Here is a 14287-nt window from a genome sequence, read left to right on the forward strand (position 1 = left end):
TGCTACAGGCCGGCAAGCAAAGAGGGCGAGTTGGGCGCAGAGTTTGACGAGAGGCCGGCCCCGGGGGTTGGGAGAGAATGCAGGCACACGTCCGACCTAAGACCTCTCTGATGAAGGGGGGCTCAATGGACAAAGAGATACACAGGGGATGCCTGTTTTACCCGCCAAAGCTCAAGGTATCTGGATTCCTTTAACCGAGGCAACCCTTGTTGACTTTCTTTTAAAATAATTAACACATGCTTAATTCATATATTAACAGATGCATGCTGGAATTCGTTTGCAGTGGTGTAAAGTACCTAAGTAAAAATACTTTAAAGTACTACTTAAGTAGTTTTTTGGGGTATCTGTACTTTACTTTTTATATTTTTGCCAACTTTTACTTTTACTTCACTACATTCCTAAAGAAAATAATGTACTTTGTACTCCTTACATTTTCCCTGCCACCCAAAAGTACTTAAGTCATTTTCTATTAAGTTTTCTTTACTTTTACTCAAGTATGACAATTGAGTACTTTTCCCCCTACTGTTTGTAGTAGTACACACAGTACTGTCATCATCAACCCTAGAGTGTACCATTTGTTTTGACTCACTCTTGTCCCTGAAAATCCTTCTTTTTTTTTAATCGTGTGGGGCAATTGAGTATTTGTAATCTCGGCACCCAGAACCAGCTACTTGATTATAATGTTGTAATGTTTGACCCACTCTGTCACAAGAGACTTAAGTATCTGAAGTTCTGAAGAGGGTTGGCCAATGCTCAGTCGACTGCACAACCGTTCAACAGTGTCTTCCTCCCAGCATGAGCCAACTGAGTCACCACCTCTGTAGTGGTTTACATTTTGATATTTAACAAGGAGGAAACCGGTCCGAAAGGAGAACAGCTAGGTGGCCAAAGAACCTCATCCAAAACAGGAAGTGCAATCAGCTCCTTGAAGCCGACTTCCTTGTGCAGAGACGACAGAACTTCAGACACATCACAGTGCGTATTGTTTTAAATTCACACAGAGAGGAACAACGAGGGGCTTCTCAAGCTCACAGTCACACAGACCTGAGCTCAGGAAGTCTAGAGGAGGACCAACCTCAAATCAACAAAACCTCGCAGAGAAACAAAGTACTCAATCACATTACTAGTTTTGTGTCCATGTAATCTTGAAGAGCAGGCAGGATTCAGATGATGTCCTGTTTTGTAGAAAATGTAGCGTCAACACCTGCATGCTAGCAGATTTTCCACAGGGGAAAAGATACTATCTGATTCACCTTGTGCATTATTCAAACTCAGTGGAGGCTGCTGAGGGGAGGACGGCTCATAGTAATGGCTGGAACGGCGTATATGGAATGGCATCAAACACATGGAAATCACGTGATTTGTGTATTGGATACCATTCCACCAGTCATTACCAAGAGCCCCGTCCTCCCCAATGAAGGTGCCAACAACCTCCTGTGTTCAAACTTCATTATGTTAAGCAATGCCTTATCAGTGTAGCACGAATAGTTGCAAATCTAATGATTTCAACATCAGCCACACCCTGACATAAAGTGTATCATTGGTTTCACAACAGTTCTGAGGAGGCTGGTGGGATGAGGTATAGGAGGATGGGCTCCTTGTAATGGCTGGAATGGAATGAATGGAACGGAGTCAAACGTGTCGTTTCCATATATTTGATGTGTTTGTTACCATTCCATACCGCTCCCACCAGCCTCCTCTGGTGCACGGAGTCAGGCACAGTCATCCAGTCTTACCTACATTGATATCAGATTGGCCTACATGGCTACTCTATTGTGGGACAATGAGTTCCAGTCTAAAATATATTGCCTTATCAATTTCATAGTCAATGACTCATAGATAGGCCTACTGGTAATGTTGCCATCAAGGTGAATTAACGTATCACGATAGTGCATGGTGTATACACTGAGTACACCCACTGTTGCCCTCAGAACAGCCTCAATTCTTTGGCGCAAGGACTCTACAAAGCATTCCACAGGAATTATTTGTATTTAAATATTTTAATTTAACTAGGAAAATCAGTTAAGAACAAATTCTTATTTACAATGATGGCCTACCCCGGGCAAACCCAAACCCAGACGACACTGGGCCAATTGTGTGCCGCCCTATGGGACTCCCAATCACGACCGGTTGGGATACAGCCTGGAATCAAACCAGGGTTTTTAGTGACGCCTCTAGCACTGAGATGCAGTGCCTTAGACCACTGCACCACTCGGGATTGAAGCCCATGTTGACTCCAATGTTTTCCACAGTTGTGTCAAGTTGGATGGATGTCCTATGGGTGGTGGACCATTCTTGACACACACAGGAAACTGTTGAGCGTGAAAAACCCAGCAGCGTTGCAGCTCTTGGCACCATCAAACCGGTGCGCCTGGCACCTACTGTCATACCCTGTTCAAAGTCACATATATTTTGTGTCTTGCCTATTCAACCTTTGAATGACACACAAACACATATCGAAGCGAATTCAGACGGTTTCACACCTGAAATGATTGCTCCACCAGGTCAGATTAAATACATTACTGCCCCCAGGCCTATCACAGCTATCAGATTGAGATGTACATCATCAACACGTCCTGAGGGGACTAGCTGGTCGGTTGCCATGGAGACAGCGCTGAGGCCCAGGCAGTCACTCTACGGATCTGAGAGGAGATGGGCAGTGACACAAAAAAGGTCAATTTTGGAGCTCCACTGCTGTGCAACTTCCTGTTTTGCCTCCTATGACACTGGCGTCTTTGAGAATCACTCCACCCCCTCTGAATTTTCGAACTTGAATGTCTTTTGCTTCTCGGGAATTATTAAAACATGCAGCATTCTGTGTGTTCCTTTCCAATGGACCACACAACATATAACATATAGCGCAATTGCCAAACTGTATCTGAATAGCTCCTGTTACTTTTAAACTGTTCAACTGATATACCCTGAGAGGAAGTGACATCCTCTACTTCTTCTTTTTGTTTCGATGGAGCTGACAAAAGGCCTCATTCATCTGTGATGGAGGAAGAGAGAACATTCAGGGACATTCAGTCCTCTGGTGTGAACGGAGGAAGCTCAGCAAGACTTGGGGAGGGAGAGAGAGAGTGAGAGAGTGAGAGAGAGAGAGCGAGAGAGAGAGAGAGAGAGAGAGAGAGAGAGAGAGAGAGAGAGATTATTTCAGCCACACCATATAGCAGCCATGTGGGTTTTTACTTTTGTATATATGCAGTTTTCAAATACTGGTAAACATACTTAGGTTCTTTTGAAAACTTTAAAGTACACATTTAACTGGCCGGCCTTCTGACAGACAGGAGTAGACAATTCTCACTGGTCCTCTTGATAAAAAGCATGATGAAGTCAGCAAACACCATTCCTTATGGATCAAAGATAACACACTGTGTGTCTCAAACAATTGCAAACTCCAACTCAATTTCAGCAACAGACACATTTCTAAGGAGAACATGTCCTTGAATGTCTTCTGTGATTAAGTTGGGTCCAGCTCTATGGCCAATTCCCACAACGTCTGTGCGGATCAATAAGAGAATTCACTGACATCAGAAAAAAAAAAATGTGGCTGAAATTCCTAAGATGCCTGCAAAGTAGTGAAGGAAACATTGTGTATACGTTGTGTGTACGTTCTGTGAGCAAACGCCCACGTACATGACCTTGAGTGTGATGAGAGGTTCAGGAACCGCCAAGGCTGTCCTTGCAGAGAAAATAGATCAATTATCAATTCTGTTTATGTTTATCAAAGCAGGATAAATATTTACTTAGCAAGACCCTACTGTAGATTAACTAAGACAAATCCAACATCTTCATTTTAGTTTTTTATCGTCCAAGTTATCTACTGGACAAGAGGATTTCCTTGTGCTGTTTCTGGAGGCCCATCATTATATAGCCTACCGCTAGTGACTTAATTTGAGGTAATAAGGACAATGTGCCCTCTTGGTCCCTTGACATGGCATACCCATGGTGTGTGGGTGTGTTTGTGTCCGTGCTGAGGTGCGTGTGTGCATGTGTTTGAAGAGTGGGCGGGGCTCTAGAAACGTGTGAATATAATCCAAAACATCCCCTTGGTCTAGCTAGAGATGAGAAACAGGATATAGGAGATCAATGACATCATTATTTTTCTTCCACTGGCTCCCCTGTCTCCTATTACAAGATTTACGTGAAACTCCAATAAACCTCACTCGGGTGGTGTACAACTTGACAGCTAATGAGAAAAATATCTGCTAATGTCCCCTTTTAAAATCTTTCATGCAACACAGCCTGTGCGTGTGTGTGTGTGTGTGTGTGTGTGTGTGTGTGTGTGTGTGTGTGTATGTATGTATGCATGTGAGACATTATGTACTTGCTGCATGCTATAATCCTTCTCACATTTCTACCTGGTTTCTACCTGGTTTAGTTTAGTGCTGTTCACCTTGACTCTGCATGCACTCCACTACAGCTAGTTACCGCTTCCCTGATTATGGACCAACTTCCTGGATTGGTTCCCTTGCGCTGGAGAAAGGTGTGTCTGCTGTTGCTCACTATAGGGTGGAAATAGGAATCATGTGTTTCAATCAGACTGACAGTCATCTCATCATTAACCTTTGAACCCCCCACCAACACACACAGGCACACCGCGCACGCACGCACGCACACACACACATCCAAATGCATCCGGAGTATTCTGTGAATGGCCCCTCCTTCTGGCAGAATACCCCGGATCCATTTGGACACCGTGATGTCATTGTATGCAGTTTGTCTAAGGGCTCCCATCTCAAATCTAGAAAGTCAAATATTTTCTTCCTCATGTGTGCGTGACTTAAAGCTGGAATCCTTAATGGTGAAACAGCCACGTCCGTTTGCGATATTACAACAGCAAGGTACTCCTAGTTCTTGTTCTGTAAACAACAAACACAGTTTTTTCTCCCTCTCGGACATCATTGCACACCTGATAGAAGAGCAAAATATGTATGTACTGCAATAAATGATGTACTATGATGCGCGACGCTCCTCAGCTCGGCAACAAAAACTATAACAACTGTGGTGGGGCGGTCAGTGGCGCTGCTTCACCCTACTGTGGATTCCAGCCACATGACTCATGGATGGCCTCTGGCGTTGTAGTCCGTTGTATGTATACATTTGAGGAGACCAATAATATACAGTACAATACATGTCTTTCAACACAACTGTCATCCGAACGGCCCACACAAGTCCAATTTTTGATGTCTTAGTCAATGAATGAATTATGATTTCAGACTTGACATGCGAATGAGAACGTTATCAACCTCTTAGCTCAAGGGCTCTGGCAAGAGATGATTCATCGATAAGGAGCCAAACATAAGGCAGTTTTATATGTCCCTATTCGTCATCATTACACTAATAACCATCCCCAAAGGCAGCAGACAGCACCAGGCTGAAACATATTCGACCTAGACAGAGATCAACATGAACACATACCATTGAGCAATGTTTGGGCTAACCATGTAAGACTCCTGGGTTCCACTGCTTTAGTTAAAGCTACAGTTTGGGATCTGGGAATCTGTTCAACCAAAACAAGTGAATGGTTGGTTCGCTATTCTTCTTCACAGGAAGAGTGTTATAAGGGAACACAAAAGCATTTTGTGGCACATAGTTTGTGTTATAAATCACAGAAATTTTGACAGAGTATCCTATAAGACTGAATGATTGGATCACCAGTTAGCGCTAAGTGCTCCTGCTCACACAAGGACACAGTAGCATTCGAGGTGAGCAATGCTACAGTGAGTTGACACAGTATTTGCCTTGACAGACAAAACACACACCACACATTCATGTGCACAAACAGGCACACGGGCACTCATACAATGGAAAAAGGGCCCCGTTTTATCCATTGGAAATGCTCATATTGAACGTTCCAGTTCCACTCAGCTATTCCTTCACATATTCCCAAACCAGCATGGTAATTCTGCTCATTTTATTATCCCAACGGTTAGTGGTTGAGAGTCTCCACACTGTGTCGATCCGACGGCCAAGAGATATTCTGGCAATAGTTGGAGTGTTAAGCAATCACATGAGACTTTGTCCACTGCTATATGTTAACTAAGGTACATAGCACTTCACTTCAGAAAGCATTCATACTCCTTGACTAATTCCACATTGTGTTACAGCCTGAATTCAAAATAGATTACATATATTTTTTCTCACGCAATACCCCATAATGACAAAGTGAAAACATGTTTTTAGAAAATGTTGCACATTTTGTGAAAATGAAATACAGAAATATCTTATTTACATCAGTATTTACACCCCCGAGTCAATACAGAATCACCTTTGGCAGTGATTGCAGCTGTGTCTTTCTGGGTATGTCTCAAAGAGCTTTGCACACCTGGATTGTGATTCTTCAAGCTCTGTCAAGTTGGTTGTTGATCATTGCTAGACAGCCGTTGTCAAGTCCTGCCATAGATTTTCAAGCCAATTCAAGTCAACACTGTGACTATGCCACAGGAACATTCAATATCGTCTTGGTAAGCAACTCCAGTGTATATTTGGCCTTGTGTTTTAAGTTATTGTCCTGCTGAAAGATGAATTCATCTCCCAGTGTCTGGTGGAAAGCAGACTGAACCAGATTTTCCTCTAGGATTAGCTCTGTTACTTTTCTTTTTATCCCAAAAAACTCCTTAGTCTTTGCCGATGACAAGCATACCCATAACATGATGCAGCCACCATCATGCTTGAACATATGAAAAGTGGTACTCCAAACATAACGATTTGCATTCTGGACATAACATTAAATTCTTGGCCACATCTTTTGCAGTTTTACTTTAGTGCCTCATACAGGATGCATGTTTTGGAATATTTCTATTCTGTACAGGCTTCCTTCTTTTCACTCTGTCAATTAGGTTAGTATTGTGGAGTAACTACAATGTTGATGATCCATCCTCAGTTTTCTCCTATCACAGCCACTAAACTCTGTAACTGTTTTAAAGTCACCATTGGCCTCATGGTGAAATCCCTGAGCGGTTTCCTTCCTTTCTGGCAACTGGAAGGACGCCTGTATCTTTGTATTGACTGGGTTTATTGATACACCATCCAAAGTGCAGTTAATAACTTCACCATGTTCAAAGGGATATTCAATGTCTGTTTTTTTACCCATCTACCAATAGGTGCAATTCTTTGTGAGGCATTGGAAAACCTACCTGGTCTTTGTGTTTGAATCAGGAGTCTTACATCGTTGGCACCAGGGCTGGTAATTAACCAGAGCTCTCTCTCTCTCTATCCTTCTCAGGCCCTACTGTGACAATATAATTAATACTGTGCCTCCACAGTCTCACTGCAAACCCAACACCAGACACACAGTCTCACTGCAAACCCAACACCAGACACACAGTCTCACAGAGACAGAGACAAATCTGAAAGTGAAGTGAGCTGCATTGTCTCAGAGGAAGAAGAAGTGAGAAATGGCTCAGATATCTCTGTGGTTTGAGGCATGAACACACACACACAGGCACACACTTGTTTTTAGCGTGTCGGGCACAGTTTCCTGCTCAGTGGAAATGTCATCACTGTCACTCACTGCAGTTATAAAGAGAGATTGTTTATGTTTACACCTCCCACCTCTTAACGAGGAGTGGAGGAACAACGCAGGCAGGCAACGCAGGCAGGCAACGCAGGCAGGCAGACAACGCAGGCAGGCAGATGTTGCTAAATGTGACTTTTACACTTGAATGCAGAACATGAGACTTGATCACATACACATGTTTACATGCAGAGGCACAGACATACTGTACAGAAGGACAGGCAGACATGCGGGAGGGATCAAGATCTTTGAGTCAACATCAACATCAAAGTCAACATCTTTGAGTCGATAACTACTGTCAGTAGCACCAGCATGCCACTTCATCAAATCACCATGAGTCGATCTGCCATGGGTGGACTGATGCTGTGCTTAGCTTTGCTGTCCAAGCAGTGCCCATCGATTTCCCCTCTACTTCGGCTAACGCATTACAGTACAGACATGGAATGGAGAAGAGTCAACACCACTAGCCATCATTGATCTCCAGCCTACTGGGGCTAGTCTAATAGAGTAGGGTGTAGTCTACAGGAGTGCGGCACATAGTTCGGCAGCAATCTCTTTACTATAGCCAACTATATAGTACCACACTCAGCATGTAGAGACAAGGGCAGACCCAATTCTCCCCGACTTGTTCTGCAGAGACAAGCATTAACACACCTTTGTTTCTTGGGGCAGAGCAGAGTAAACAGAACATATCTCTTATCTATGAGACCAGAGCCAAGTCAAGATACAGCTGATTGCAGGGATGAAGATGTCAGTCATGGCTCCTGCTTAAGTCCAGGACATGGTTTTAAAAATGACATTTGATGAGGAAGACACAGACAATCAATGACACGGTGACAGATACTAGATTGATAAGCGGTGGTATCACATAGCAAAGGAACGAGGGTAATAAATGCTGACAACAGTGAAGCCTCAATATCCCAACTGCATTGTAAGGGGTTGTATAGCCTTGCCTCCCTTTTTTTGCATGAATTCACATGATGAAAATACCTATCACCTGGCAAGACAAGGATTCCTGACAGATCCCTGCAGTTCACATGTCTTCAAAGGGTGTATGAAGTCACATCCTGTGATCGCAAACCAACATGACCTTCGACCCCATGATGGCATCCTACATACTGAAGCTCTTATCAAGGCTAATACCTTACAGCTCAATCACAATCTATATGAAAGAGACATGTTAAACATGAAACAGTGATGTTGTAATACAGGTAATAGTCGCTCTAGACAAGTAGGCGTAGGTCTTGCGGAGTGCAGAACAGTTCACACTGTATCTTGGCAGATGGATATATGAGCTACTGTCAGGTCTTTGGATGAATGCAGTGTACTTCCACTTCAGAGTCATTACTGATACATACTACTGGGCATACGACTGTTTGCTCAGACATACTGTCTGGGTGAGGCGATAAGAAGATAAAGGACTCAGACAAATCAAATCAAAGTTAATTGGTCGCGTACACAGATTTGCGCAGGTGCAGCGAAATGCTTGTGTTTCTAGCTCCAACAGTGCAGTAATACTTAGCAATAATAATGATAATAACACATAAAAAAACGATACACACATAACCCCAAAAAATAAAAATAAATAGTTATATAGGACAAGCCATGACTAGAATACAGTATATACATGCAGTGCCTTCAGAAAGTATTCACACCCCTTGACTTTTCCCACATATTTTTGTTGTTACAGCCTGAATTTAAAATATATTAAATTGTGATTGTTTGCCACTGGCCTACTCACAATACCCCATAATGTCAACGTGGAATTATGTATTTCAAAATGTTGACAAATTCCTTAAAAATTTAAATATGAATTGTCTTGAGTCAATTTAAGCCCTTTTGTTATGGCAAAGCCTGAATACATCCAGGTTTTAAAATGTGCTTAACAAGTCACATAATAAGTTGCGTGGACTTACAATAAATTGTGTTTAACTTGATTTTTGAAATGACGACCTCATCTCTGTACCCCACATATACAATTACCTGTTATGTCCCTCTGTCGAGCAGTGAATTTCAAACACAAATTCAACCACAAAGACCAGATTCAACCTAGCAAAAAAGGGCACCTATTGGTAGATGGGTAAAAAATAAAAAATAAAGCAGACATTGAATATCCCTTTGAACGTGGTGAAGTTATTTTCAATACACCCAGTCACTACAAAGAGAGAGGCGTCCTTCCTAACTCAGTTTCCGGAGAGGAGGGAAACTGCCCAGGGATTTCACCATGAAGCCAAAGGTCACTTGAAAACAGTTACAGAGTTTAATGGCTGTGGTAGGAGACAATTGAGAATGGATCAACAACATTGTAATAACTCCACAATACTAACCTAATTGACAGAGTGAAGAGAAGGAAACCTGTATAGAATATAAATATTCCAAAACATGCATCCTGTTTGCAATAAGGCACTAAAGTAAAACTGCAAAAAATGTGGCAAAGAAATTAACTCTATGTCCTGAATACAAAGCACTATGTTTGGGGCAAATCCAACAAAAAACAGTACCACTCTTCATATTTTTAAGCATGGTGGCTGCATCATGTTATGGGTATGCTTTTCATCGGCAAGGACCAAGGATGTTTTTTGCAATGATAAAAGGAAACGGAATAGAGCTAAGCACAGGCAAAATTCTAGAGGGAAACCTGGTTCAGCCTGCTTTCCAACAGACACTGGGAGACAAATTCACCTTTCAGCAGGTTAATAACCTAAAACACAAGACTGGAGTTGCTTACCAGGGCAACATTGAATGTTCCTGAGCTGCCTAGTAACCGTAACAACATGTAAACAATATTACATTTACCAGTGTTCAATGACTCTATGTACATAGGGCAGCACTCTCTCAGGTGCAGGTTAGAGCACCGGGTGGTAGCTGGTTAGAACAGTGACTAAGGTTCAGGGCCATGTACTGGGCGAAGGCCGACTGGGGGAGACTTTTAACAGTCTGATGGCCCGGAGATAGAAGCTGTTACTCAGTCTCTCGGTCCCAACTTTTATGCACCTGTACTGTCTCTGCCCCTTAGATGTTAGCGGGGTGTACCGGCCGTGGCTAGGGTGGCTGAGCTCTTTCATGATGTTTTTGGCCTTGCTGTGACACAGGGTGCTGTAGATGTTCTAGAAGGTAGGCAGTGTGCCCCCGGTGATGCGTTGGGATGAACGCACCACCCTCCGGAGAGCCCTACAGTTGCAGACAGTACAATTTCCGTACCAGGCGGTGATACAGCCCGACAGGATGCTCTCAATGGTGCATCTGTAGAAGTTTGTGAGAGTCTTAGGGGCCAAGCCACATTTCTTCAGCCTCCTGTCTGTGTGGTTGTCAGCGATGTGCACGCAGAGGAACTTGAATCTTTTGACCCTCTCCACTGGGATCTCACCTTCTCCCTGTAGGCTGTCTGATCGGTGTTGGTAATCAGGCCTACCACTGTTGTGTCGTGAGAAAACTTGATGACTGAGTTTGAGTCGTGCCTTGCTACGCAGTCATGGCTGAACAGGGTGTACAGCATGGGGCTGAGCATTCACCCCTGTGGGAGAGTTGCTGCCTACCATCCTGTCAGGAGGTCCAGGACTCAGTTGCACAGGTAGGGGTTCAGACCCAGGGACCTAAACTAAGTGATGAGCTTGGAGGGCACTATGGTGTTGAAGGCTTAGCTGTAGTCAATGAACCACATTCTTACATAGGTATTCCTCTTGTCCAGGTAGGATAGGGCAGTTTGCAGGGCAATGGCGATTGGTTTGTCCGTGGATCTGTTGGGGCGATGTGCAAATTGTAGTGGGTCTAGGGTGTCGGGTAAGGTGGAGGTAATATGATCATCAACTAGCCTTTCAAAGCACTTGATGACAGAAGTGAGTGCTCCGGGGCGACAGTAATTTAGTTTAGTTGCCTTTGCTTCCTTGGGTACAGGAACAACACAGTGGGGACAACAGACTGGGATATGGAGAGATTGAATATGTCCGTAAACACTCCAGCCAGCTGGTCTGCACATGCTCTGAGGACGTGGCTTGGGATGCCGTCTCGGCCGTCAGCCTTGCATAGGGTTAACACGCTTAAATGACTTACGTCGGCCACAGAGAACAGGAGCACACAGTCCTGGTGAGTATCGAGAGCCCTCTTCGGCGGCTCGGTGTTGTTTTCCTCGAAGCGGAAGAAGGATTTTTAACACGTCCGGGAGCAAGGCATCGGTGTGGCTGGCTTTCCCTTTATAGTCCCTGATTGTCTGGAGTCTCTGCCACACACGTCTTGTGTTGTCTTTGGGGAGAAAGAAATCAAGCATCCATGAACAATCATTGTACGATTAAAAACAGATTGTCTGTTATTTTTCATTATCTCAATGGAGCATGCCAATGCTAGTAAACACAAATCAGCCAAATATGTCACAATGATATGACATAGTTGAACACATTTTATTGCACACCATCTACAATCATATCCGGTAGCCTACATATCATCTACAGTCCCCAATAAGTAGCTATGCCTGCCTATGGCACAACAACACTACTCTTGAGAGAGAGCAGCAGGTGCTGTTCGCTTGTGCTGCCGAGCATCGACACCCACTCTCACACCCATCTTCACTTATCTATTTAGTGCCCGCTGTCCCGGACATTAAAGAGCACCAAGCCTGTGCAACCACCTGTGAAGAGCTAACCGGCCCCCCATTGGCTTCTGCAGGGTATGTCTGCAGGCAGGGAAGGAATGATTGTACAGGGACCATTAATGAATCAATCTATCAATCCATCAATGAATGTGGCCATCGCTCTATCTGTGCCCAGTTTCAAACAATAGATGACTTCTGTGGAACTGGACCCAAGGAAGAGGTCACCGATTTCAAAATCCACAGTGGAGAGAGGGATGAATTTAAGAGATGGAATGAGCTCGTTCTAGATGGGCGCCCTAAATGTTTGTCTGTGTATTTCTTTCTCACAGAACTCTTTAAATTAACAATATGGGATATTTCCTGCTGTTCAATGATCATTTCAATGAAATATATAAGACTACCCAACCCATTGACTGCAGTTAGAATGAAACATAAATCCAGATTGTGGCTTTAAAATGGGCAGAAATAACAATAAAGGTTTTTCTATTTAGACTGCAAACCCATGGAATGTGCTTGGTAGGACAATGTGATCATCCACAACAACCATCAGAGTAACACACCAGGAAATTACTCAGCAGCAGTCCCATGCAGTTGTTACCATGGGTTATGGGGTAGGTCATCCCGGCCCCGTCCTCAGTCACCCTGGTGACACATCTGGCCCGATGCACAGCCCTGTCCCCTTTCCGCCCCCACCTCATTATGCACGGCCCAAATTCACATAGGCACATCACATATACACATACTAAGACATAAAATATGAGTCACCACACTATTGGATTGCTAATATTACTTCCAGATTATTATGCAGTACATTCATCTTGGTAAATAACGTCCTTCAATAGGGTTGGTCAGTTGGTGACTACAAACAAGAGAGAAAGAGAGAGAGAGACTGAGAGACACACACAGAGAGAGAGAGAGAGAGAGAGAGAGAGAGAGAGAGAGAGAGAGAGAGAGGGAGAGAGAGAGAGAGAGAGTTAGTTAGTTAGTTAGTTATGGGGTTAATCCAGGGAGGTCACGGTGCCCATGCATGTGAGCAGCGTGAGGCGTGAGAATGAGGCTGTGGCTCTGGCCTACTCTCTCTCTCTCGGACCATCTCAAGAGTCGTCAGCCTTGTCCAGCCCGGGCAGCAGATGAATGTCTTATTAAGAGTAACTGATTTAACATCAATCTACTTACACTGGCGTGTGATTAACCTACTGTCAGGTCTTGGACATCTTTTGTGGACACTGCAGGCCGGAATGAGGACTGGATTGAAATCCTTATACAGTACTCAGTGTTCTTTCTCTTTTCACTAGCATATGGCCGATGGACAGAGATGTCAACAGAGTAGACTGCAGTATTCATCTCAAGATTTCATTATTTTCAGTCATCGCAATTGATTGCAGTCGCAACATACAATACGAACAGTGTCCTCATTAAAGGCCCAATCCGCAACTTGTCTTTTTTATATTGATAAGGAAGTGGAACAGGCCTGGGTTGTGTATGGATGGAGGTGAGTATGTTTGCCATCGGTCTGTCCATCTCCAGGAAGTGGAGTGTCTGATGTCATGATAATACCATTAGGCTTAGCAGGGGAACACTAATTCAAGCTGAAGGGAGTTGGGCTGACTAAATCCCCAACTTAGAGAGCGGCAACACCCTATTGACCCCACCGAGGACAAAGAACTGCTAACTCATACAAAATCTAATTGAGAGGTGAATCTTACTCACGTTTATTATGAGCTTATTATATTTCTTTGAACGTTTAAAAATAGTCTTCTGTCAAGAGTTTACATCTACACTGTGCCACAGATATTTGTACATCCGTACACACTTGTTCACATGGCTTACAAATAAATACTCTATAGATGTGTCTTTCATGAATAACAGTAGATATGAACGCAGCCACTACTTTTTTCTCTCAACTAAGTGTCTACAATGCCTGAGCTGATACTGAATGTGTGTAATAATCAATGCCCAGTCTGAGATGTCACATGGCATAAAAGGCCTTAATCATCATGGATCTTTCTGGAAATAGAGTACTGCATTCTTAATTGAAATGTCCTGGATATGCCTTTAAAAAGGGTACATTTACTCAAACTCTCTTTAAAAAAAAGATGTGTATTAGTTCACTGTTGACAGTCCCAAACATTTTGCATGTCAGCAGTCAAGTTTTCCAGATATAGGATTTTCAAGAAGCAAAT

This window comes from Oncorhynchus clarkii, chromosome 18 (genome assembly GCF_045791955.1).
Source record: "Oncorhynchus clarkii lewisi isolate Uvic-CL-2024 chromosome 18, UVic_Ocla_1.0, whole genome shotgun sequence".
Lineage (NCBI taxonomy): Eukaryota > Metazoa > Chordata > Actinopteri > Salmoniformes > Salmonidae > Oncorhynchus > Oncorhynchus clarkii.